Source organism: Pteropus vampyrus, unplaced genomic scaffold (assembly GCF_000151845.1).
Source record: "Pteropus vampyrus isolate Shadow unplaced genomic scaffold, Pvam_2.0 Scaffold80, whole genome shotgun sequence".
Taxonomy (NCBI): Eukaryota; Metazoa; Chordata; class Mammalia; order Chiroptera; family Pteropodidae; genus Pteropus; species Pteropus vampyrus.
Genome location: NW_011888861.1, coordinates 7,774,354 through 7,785,367, shown reverse-complemented (window position 1 = coordinate 7,785,367; position 11,014 = coordinate 7,774,354).

Below are 11,014 nucleotides of genomic sequence, written 5' to 3'. Positions count from 1 at the left end.
GCGTTTCTCAGATCATCCTAATTTGATTCTCTGTGTACTCTCTGTTTGATGCAGAGGTCAGTCTGTAAGTCTCCAGAAGAGCATAATGTGTTCCTCCCATGAGTTCTCTGCTAACAACACAGCCTGGACAATTTGTGGCTCAAAAGTAACAGAATTAGGTAACAGCTTTATGTTTTGCATTAGCCATGTGACTCTTACCTTGTATTAAACAAGATACCCAAATCGTTCCTTCTGGGAATCCACCCTGGTTTCTTTTTTTTTTTTTCCTCTCATTCTTATCCCTTTCTCCCTCATTTCTTTACTTTCTTTCTCTCTTCTTTCCTTTTTACAAATTGAATCACAACTATGAGTTAAGCATTGAGAAAGCAGTCAGTTATAACAGCAGTCAGTGACTGCTATGCTAGGAATAAGCACATGGCTGTATTTGAAAGCCCTTATCATACTCTTTAAGGTAGAAAAGAAGAATGTTCATTTTATAACAAAATAAAGTGTAACTACCTATTGAAATCATCATAAATAATGTATCATCTTAAATAATTTACATTCTGTTATGGCATCTTTGAATTATGTTCACAGGCTGATTGAATTAAAAGTTGTTATATCACATGCCAATCTACTGCTAGATAACGACTAAGAGTATTACACTCTTGTACATATGTCTCTATATACATGCATATCTATTATCTATATACATATATATGTGTGTTTACTCTAATATTTAGAAGGGAATCAAACTGTCTTAACACACATATAGAGATGATTATAAATAGGTAAATATATAATGTTCTTTTAAAGGTCACTACCATGGCCTCAATAATCATTTAAATAATTTGGTTGATAGTAATATGCTGTTTGTTAGATGGCTCATGACTCAGAGGACATCCAAAATGTACTTGTAGGTAACTAGATGTTCTGGATGACTTTTCAAGGTCTTTTATTAGTATATGGATACATTTTCTGTATGATGAAATTTCTGTATGATGAAATTGGAATTTTAGTCTTCTGCATTTGGAATCAATATACTAAAAAAATTTTGTATACATACATAATTTATTTATATTTATGTTTATACATATATTTGTGTATTTAGTGACTTTGTTTTATTGTTGCTATTGTTTATTTTGTTTTAAATAAGGTTCATTCATGAGGCATAGAGATGTATCCAAAATAAGTCATTGAGAGGCCTAAATGTAAATTCCAGCCAAAAAAAAAATCTTTAAATTTTCTGAACTCATGTATTCATTTTTCTTTCATGTACTTCCCTTTGTTTTGGATGGTAAGTTGCATCTCTGCTAATAATAGCAAGTACCTTTTCCCCATGAATACATTATTTAAAAAATCTAAATATTCAGCCAACACTGGATATGTACTTAAGACAATTTAAATATTTTTTTGATAATTTAGTAATTAATACTTCATATTTAATTTTATATTTTGCAGAATAAATACAAAGAATTATCTAAAAGTTTCTTCAAGGAGAAAATTTTAAAAGAATCTGGAGAGAAATGCAGTACTTTCCAAAAAGGTGCTTATGGAAAATATTTCTTTTTTTAACAATATTTTATTTTTATCAAGGTAATATATACACACTCAAATAGTAATATGTTTTATAATGAATAACACCAGTCTCTAATCCTAATCTTCCCGAACACTCCCAGAGATAAGATTTTCAACTTTTTCATTGCATCTCTATTACTTAAATTCATATTTCTAAACAACATACTTTCTCTGAAGTTTCTCCATTTGTCAATTTTAGACATTATTTATTGATTTTCTATTACAATAGGTCAGATTTAGCTTATACATCATCAGCACCTTTCTTTCCTCTCTCCACTCTTCCCAAGAAAGATATAAGAAACTGTTTTGTTTAACCAATATTCATCTTTTGTATCGTTTTGATTATATAAACTGTTCATTTTTGAGCCAAGATTAGGTTTTTTACTCAGACAATTTTTGAGGTTTTTTTCTAAAGTTTGTAGTTATTAACTTTTTTTTTATTGCTTAGTTTTTTGTACCCAGTTCTTCACCTGCACTCCAAGATTCGATTGTTTATTCATTCATTTATTCAACAAAAATATTTGGAATAACCGCTCAGTGCTGGTCACCATTATAGGTTCTGCAGATTCATCAGTGGACAAAACAAATAAAATTCCCTGCTCTTTGACAGCTTAAATTCTACTAGGGAAAAAATGGATACTTCAAACATAGTGACTAAGTGAGTATTATAACTTTTTAGAACATGGAATGTACTCTGGGGAAAAATTTAAGCAGGTTACAGAGATGAGTGCAATCGGTTCCTTATTCAGCAGGAGTGGGAGAAGCAGAAGTGATGAAGGAGGTTCTGTAATTTAAATGGGTGGGCAGAGTAGGCCTCATGGAGGTTATATTTGAACAATGAATTGAAGGAAATGAAAATATGAGACGGGTAAGTACAGGGTTTGTGGGGATGTTCCATGCAGAGGGAACAGCTGGGATGTTGAGGACCCTCAGGTAGGGGTATGCCTTGAGTGTTTAAGGACCTGTAAAGAGGGCTGTGATTGTCAGGACAGAGTGAGAAAGGAGGAGTGTGATGGGAAAGGTCAGATTATATTCCATTTTGTAGGTCTTACAAGAACTTTAATTTTTGTGCTGATAGGCTAGAAGGTTTTATTTTAGCTTCAAACAAAAGTTTTTTCAACTGAAAGCAATGATATTCAGTGGATCCAGTGATAGATAATAATCAGTCTACATTACTGGTGTGTCCAAAAACCCAAAAATTCCAGTTTATGCCATATGTGAGGCAGTTAGCTCAGGGAGATAGAAACAGATGACCTATTCAGCCATCATGTTTTTTATTACTTAAGTAGGTGTCTCAGTTATCATCTTCCCTAGGTCTACAGTCCTCAATCACTACATCACATACATCATTTCTCTTTTATTTTCCTGGGTGAGGCAGTCCCAGGTATATACACAGTTGTTTGCTCCTTAGCACAGAACCTAGACTTTACTTTTTTTAAAGAAAGCTGCATCTGTACCATCACAGTCAAATTATATTCCTTATGATGCAAAATAGATGAAATCTATTTCAGACTGTCCCCTAAAACAAAACAAAAGCTATATCTCTTGGTGAGGAATGAGGAAAACATTTCTCCATTTCCTTTTGCTTTAATTGTGCTACCAGATATATTAAATGCTGTTTGTCCAGGTTTCAGGGTCAGCGTTACATGAATAAAGTAGCACAGAGAGACCAACATGAAGGCATAGCAGCAAAGAATTAGCCTCCTAGCTTTTCACTGTGTTTGTTAATCCAACAAGGAATCTTTGGAGGTTATTGTCAGAAAAATGCCAAGACCCCATACAATGCCACCTTTATACCTGTCACTACAGTTAATCCCTGTACCTGTGACTGCACAGGATTTGTTGGTCATTTATTGCAGCTTTCAGAAGATCGATATAGGTTCGTTTTGCAACAGTAAGTATACAACAAGATGGAGGCAGAGCTGGTGGCAGTATCTCTGGAATAGAAATCAGCGGATCTGTGCCCCAGTCTTTGGACTGCTAAGAACTAGAATACGCCTTTCCCCCAAGAAAAGAGTATGGTTGACCACTCTTCCTCCAAGCTCACAAAAATATGGTTCTAATCATTTGTCCTGGATACTCTAAGTTTCTACCCATACAGAATAAGCTTTCAACTTTAAAATATCAAAACAGTTAGCTTTAAATATTCTAGGCAATTCTCAGAAAGGACATATTTGGAAACTAGAGCAGAATGGTGATTAATATCCAAGAGATTGTCTCCAACCCTTCTCTGGGTAACATAGAAGTTAGACTAATGCAGGCAGGCTGGTTTTGGCCTCATTCCAAGGGGCTTATTCCTGCAAATCCTGGGAAAGGCCTTATTATAAAAAAGTTATCGTATAGCAGAGACCCCAGTACGAAGGGTGAATTCAGGGCTTCTTTTACAGAGCAAAAGAGTTAAGGGAAATTTGCAAATCCTAATATGTCTCAAAGAGGAGTGTACCCAGCAAAATATTTTGCAGTCCTTGCATTTCAGAAATAATGTGATTCTCAAAGGCAACTCATAATAGAATCCACTGAACAAGAGTTGCCCTGCTCCCCAGGGTTTAGCCTGATTGGGCAGAACAATTTAACTCAGGAACCCCACTTTGCGATTCAGCAAAAAAATGCAGACATGTGTCCTAAGAAATAAAGGAAGGACATGAGGAAATGCTCTGGTTCTCTTTTGTCTATCCTAAACAGCTTAGAGACTTGGTGTTTTAGCAGTCTGATTTCATAAATAGCAGCCTAGGAAGATTTGCCCAACCATTCAAGAAGACTATTTACCTACCATGTTTCTCTCCAATTACAGTGGTTTCACATTAAATGTTTAATTGGATTACTAATTTTAAAACTCGCCACTTCAGAATCACCAAAGCTTTCATTTCCTTTCTAAGAGCCCTGAAAAATGTCATGATTACCCCTGAACTGAGGCGGCAGGCTGCGTCAGAGAATTTGAGAATGTTTTTCTTTGAAAACAGACAGCTCTGAAAGCAGAGCACCTGCAAATAGGTTAATGAGTCTTAAGAGTTGCTGGAGTTGTCAAGACCAACTGTCGAGAATTCCCGTTGAGTTAAGTAGGATGTGAATCTGTCTCTGAGTAAATATCATTACCCATGCTTTCTGACTTCCTGCCCTCAGGTTTGCAGCCTGTGTGGGTTTTTCCCCTTCAGCTCAACAGTTGGGTAGCAGTTGGACTGGGGGTGGCTGGAAGTATTCTTTAAAATGGCTTTCTTGGTGGATAGAGCTCCTGGCATTTATTCCTGAAGCTATCTGTGCCCTAGAGTATTCTTTATAAAATTCATTGCATTTTATTCATGTTTATGAACCTAGAAAGTAAGCAATCCACTTCTGTTCTCAGAAAAAGAACTGTGACTAGTCACTTAGAATGCCTCATTTTGGTGTTTAATAGTCATGAGACCTGGTAAAGAAAAACAGCAGTGACGTCCTGTGCTCTAAATGCAGGCCATCTTAGATCCAAACCCACAAATACTATTCTGATGATCTGTAAGAAGAACATGTTTAGCATATTTTCAGTAAGTTTTGGTGTAAATGTCAATCTCTGGTTGAAGTACATCATAAAAACAGAAAGTGCACGTATAGTAAATGTACAGCACAATACATTTCACAAAGTGACCACACCCATGTAAACATAATTCAGATCAAGATTCAAGATACTCTCAGAACCCAAAAGCCCCTCTCATGTCCTCTCCTAGTCCAGCCCCTCAAGAGTAACTAGTACCCTGACCTCTAACACCTGGGGTTCTTGTTGCTTGTTTTAGACTCTGTGCAAATGGAATTGGACCTTATGTATTTTCTTTGTATCTGGCTTTTTTCAAGTATACAGAGATTTTACGAATATGTCTTTATTACAAACCTTTTACATCACTGTTTCATTGACAAGGAAATCATTAATCTGCCTTCACGCAACAGTTTGCTCTCTTCAAAACATGTCAAATAAGACATTCACATTGGAAATAAATGTATACATGGCTCCATTATATGCTTTAGCCTGCCAATAAGTACATTCGGTTTCTAACAGAGAGAGAAAGGAACTTCCTCTGGGCTTTTTTAAAAGAGGAGAATAACATTGAGTTCCGCTATGCAGCCACTACAAAAGGTTAAGAGATGGTGGGAGACCAAGTTGGAGAATTCTGCTCTCTGAACTGAAGCATAAAGCTAGTGGAATGCATAAGAAAGTGAGATTTGTTGGTCGAATGTGGATGTACCAGAATGAAAAATGAGAGATTGACATATACTTACAGGTAATGCTGTTTCTCCCACATTAAATGAGTGTGTCCCCAAGAAACAGGCCACTGTGGGTGTTATTTTACTTCCTGCGGTTTGTAGTTGGCTTTATTAGGCAAGGGACTTCCCTAGCCTCTGATCAAGGAAAGGACAAACATAAAAATAATAATAAAATCACCTTTCATGCCCAAACTGAATTAAAACAGTACAACTTTGTCACTAATGATAAAGCAAGGTAAAGGATTTAGAACAGTCAAAGTCATAATTGCAAGTCGCAAAATAATTAAATTTTATTACTCTGTGCAAAAATATTTAGAAGCCAGATTTATAGTGAGTAAATTATGGGATTATCCAATCACATGTATATGGACCACATATGCAATTGCTGATTTATTTGACTGTGCATCAAGCCTAACTAGATTCCAAGTGAATCAAGCACTTGTTGAAAAAAAAAAAAGTAATCAAATATGGATTAGTTCAATAATAGCCAAAGAATTTCTTTCTGAGTTCCCTGCCAGCAAAAGGTAGGGGGTTTATGCCACTCATTTTTGAGCAGGCCACATTTCTCTAATATGGCTGATCTCTCCCAGTCTAAACATTTTCTTTGAAAATGTGAAGCCCTGCAATTAAATCTTCCTCCCTGAAACAAGGAGCATTCACCATGCTGAGAAACCAAGTACATCTCCCATAGAGAAGACTGCAGTTGGAGGGAGGGGGTATTGATTGTGGGAAGACCCACTAATGGGATGAAACAGGAAGATGTTAGAGGGAGGAAAGAGAGAAAAATGCATGTGCTCCTCTGAGGACCTTCTTATTCAAATATACACTTAAGGCTGGCTGTGTGTGTTCCTGAGACACAGAAATATTAATATAAGAATATTTTTATGGACAAGATCACATTTAAATCAAATAAACTTTACCATTAACAATATTCCTTCAAATTGTATTTTGCCTTGTGGGGGAAAAAAAAAAGGGAAAATAGCATCACTAAGGAAAAAATGGCTTTATTAATAAAATGATTCATAGAATTGAAAAATGACATCTTATTTTTTACAAATGTGATTTTCCCTTCTTGAGAATCTTATTTCCTTAGCATTTGCCCATGATGTTGTTTCATAGAGGGTCACTTTGGGAGAGATTCAGAAATGTGTTTCTTCCCCCTGACCACTGTGTTGCTAAAGCACTAGGATAGATGCTTGGGGAAAGGATCTGCTCTCTAGAATAATAAGTCTCATAAAGATTATGCATTTGGGAGTGGGAAAGTGGTTGTAGGGGACAGACATCTGTTAGGTCACCTCCCTAAAATATTTCTTCATTATCTTGTCACATGACCCTTAATCCCCCAAAATAGAGTAATAAGGTAAGCTAGATCCATAATGCCCTGCTGTTAAAATTTGTTCGTTTTTTTCCCCCAGTTGACATTAATTAGGCCTAAAAGCTGCAAGGTATGTATAGAGCCAGGTGTAGGAGAAAGGGAGAGAATGAATCAATTAAGTCATGGTCACTACTCTCTGTAATGTCTTTTTAGCAGGGAATGACATGATTTTGTGTTTTAGAACAAATGCCCTTGTGGCAGCTAAATGGTGAAACATGGAAAATATTTATAAAGCTAGTATATGTAACACTTAGGCATGCGAAGATGAAGGCCTGACCTCAGTTAGCAATCGTTGAAGTAAAGGCAGGGTAAAGGTTTGGAACTGCTATAGCTGACAATGTTCAATATGGTAGCCACTAGCCACATGTGGCTACTTAAATTTAAATTTTAGTAAATTAAAATTAAATAACATTAAAAATTACATAGTCACACCAGCCATATTTCAGGTGTTCAGTAGCCACACTTAGCCAGTGGCTACCTTAATGGACAGCAAGGATAATAGGATGTGTCCACACTTACAGAAAGTTCTACTGGGCAAAGCTGCATAGGCCTTTGCTCTTTCAAAAATTCATGATTAATTGTGAAGTTTGATGACACAAAAATCTGTAATGTTGGAGGGCTATGAATTTGAACCATGCTGTGAGCTGATGTAAGAGAGATAGTTACTTGGCAGTTGGTAAGCCACATTACTCTATAGTCCACCTCCAGAATGGCCAAATCAATGATACTTGCTCTTTATCAAATTGTCTTGCATAACATGTGTATTTATGTACATAATTTTAAGTATTATATAGTATTATATCTTATATATCTGTAGATCATCTATATCTATACGTATAACTATAGTCTAGATCTAGATTATAGATTTAGATCTAGATATATAAAACATTTGATGATTATATTTGCTCGGGTCCTCCAAAAAGAATATGTTAGGGTGAGATTAGTTGCACATGAGAAAAATGCCTGTGTAAAAGAGAGGGGGAAAGAACCAGGATAGGCAGGCAAAACCTTCAGACCACAACACTTGTGGAGAAGAGAGGAGAAAGGCAGATTGAGTAGGAAGAGTCTTGGAATGCAGGCAATTTCCAAGAAAGATTCAGTCAGAGGAATGGCATCTCTGAGTAACCATCCCTGATCAGAAGAGTCCGAAGTATCTCGGGAATGGACCTGCATTAGTATCACTACTGTGCTCAGTCACTGACTGGGAGCAGCCCACAGAAAGCCTGACCTTCATGTGATGTGGTGGTGGGTCCAGAGGGCTGCAGCTGCTTCATGGCAGAGGACCTCAGCAGCACCTTTTCATGGCTCCCAAAATACTATATTTTATATTATTAGTATTATATATGTAATAAATAGTTTTATAGTATTTTGGTATATAATACATAATACTATAAAATATATTAAAATACAAAATTTATTTCATAGTATGCTATATTTATAATTTCTACGTATTTAAGAATTGAGGAATTTTTACAGGAGAACCCAACACTAATGAAAATCAAACATTTCCTGTAATTAGATAGTAGGATCAAAAGGATTTGGCGAGGGCGCTTCTACTTACAGAAAGATGAAGTAGACATACTTTTCCCTATTCCTCCCACTAAATACAACTAAAAACACTGGACATGTGAAACACACATAAGAAAGGCAGAGAGAAAAAGGCAGACAGACTAGCTAGGAACCTTGGGACCTGAGTAATGACACTGTGATAAGTTCCCTAGGTTTTCTTTTACTCAATATATCCGAGATTGGATACTAGAGAAGTCAACAACCAGAAATGTCAACAAGCATAGATTTTTTTAAAAGCACCTACAAAAGCCTAATCTCTCGAGCCAAAGGACAGAAAAAGGGCAGTCTAGCAAGGCAGAAAACTTTTAGGAAAAATCTACTCTACGATAGCCAAACAACACCGAATGAGAAAAAAAAAAAAGCTGTGCCCACACTCCCACCCCATGAGCACCTTAGACTTCCATCTTTGCCAAACTGTATTGAAATGCTTCAACTTCGCCACAAGGTGGCAGAGAAACTTGAATAGGGAGCCAGGACTTTCATCCCCAATGGGTAGTCATGAGTACCTCTCTTGGGGTGTCAACTGTAGACTTTGTGGAGGGCCTGGACTTCCACCCCCATCCTGTAGTAACAAGGCACATCTTCTTCCTGATAGCTCAGTGTCAGAGGAGGCCTAGTGGAGAGTCAGGGCTTTCATCATCATCCAGTGGAAATGAAGCCACCTTCCACCATACTGTCAGAAGTCACAAGGGGAGCAGTAATGAAACACTCCTACTCCTCCCAGCCAATAACCATAAAGGTATGTGTGGAGGCCTAGGGGGAAGCCAGAACTCCCATCAACCCAGCAATAATGAGGAGTTCCCTCCCTTGAGAATCAACAGAGGCTGAGTAGAAAACCTGGACTGCTACACTTATTTGCAGTCAGAAGCCACCTTCTCCTCTCCCAAACTGGTGTCAGAAAAATCTAGCTAAATTTAAAAGTTTAAATAAGATCCAAAATCTTATAGTACTCAAAATGTTCAATTTCAATCTAAAATCATTTAACCTACCAAAAACCAGGAAGATCTTATACTGAATTAAAAATACAATTAATAGATGCCAACACTGAGATAACAGAGATGTTAGGATTATTTGACAAAAAGTTCAAAATTTTTCAGCAAATGAAAAAAAGTCTCAACAAAGAAATAGGAGATAATAAAGGAGAACAAAATGGGAATTTTAGAACTAAAAACACAAGCATTGAAATTTAAAATTCAATAGATGAGCTCAACAGGAGAATGAAGAAACCAAAGAAAAAATTAGTGAACTTGAAGATAGAAAATAAGTTACCCAATATCAGCAGCAGAGTGAAAATAGACTGAGAAAACAAAGATCAAAGCCTCAAGGATCTGTGGGACTGTGGGTACCAGGTCTGGCCATGATCCAGGCTTGCGGCTAGGAACAGAACTCCGTATATAAAAAGTTACATTAATGTACTAAAGCGCCAGCACCTAACTTGTGCAAGTATGACTCAGCTTATTGTTTATCACACATGTGTGGCAGAATGCCACTATTGTTCTCCGAAATATATAGAGCCCTGTAGTCTCCTAGTGCAGAAGCCCTCACTCCTAACAATAAAGTCTGTGCCTGCCTGTTTCATTCTCATGTCGGCTCCTCGTGCATTTTTTTTCAACTGGGCGTCTAACCACCAAAGCCTTCCCTTCTTAATCAGCTTGGCACTGATAGGGACTAATATAGGAAATCTAACATTTGTGTCAGTGGAGTCCTGGAAAGGGAGGAGAAAGACACAAAACTACAAATTCAAGAATTGAATGAAACAAACAAGATAAACCTCTCAAAATCACACCAAGACATAAACTTCTGAAAATACAGACAAGAAATAGTGTTAAAAGTAGCAAGAGAGAAACAACTCCTTACTGATAGGGAAAGAACAATTTAAATGATAGTGGCGTTCTCATTATCACCAAGAGACTAAAAGGAATTGATACCTTTTCAAGTGCTGAAGGTAGAGAACTGTCAACTCAGAATCCTATCTAGAATGAAAATATCTTCAAGAAACGGAGGGTAAATTAAGACATTCTCAGTTGAAGAAAAACTAAGACCTATCTTAAAAGAATGGCGAAAAGAAACTCTCTAAACAGAAAAGCAAATAAAAGAAGGAATCATGGAATATCAAGAAAAAAAGAACATACTAAGCAAAAAATACAGGTAAATGCCATAGACTTTCTTCTCTTAAGTTCTCTAAACCACGTTTGAGGATTGAAACAAAAATTATGACACTTTTTCATGTGGTTCTAAATTCATGTAGAGGAAATATTTAAGACAATTATATTATAAATGGGGGAG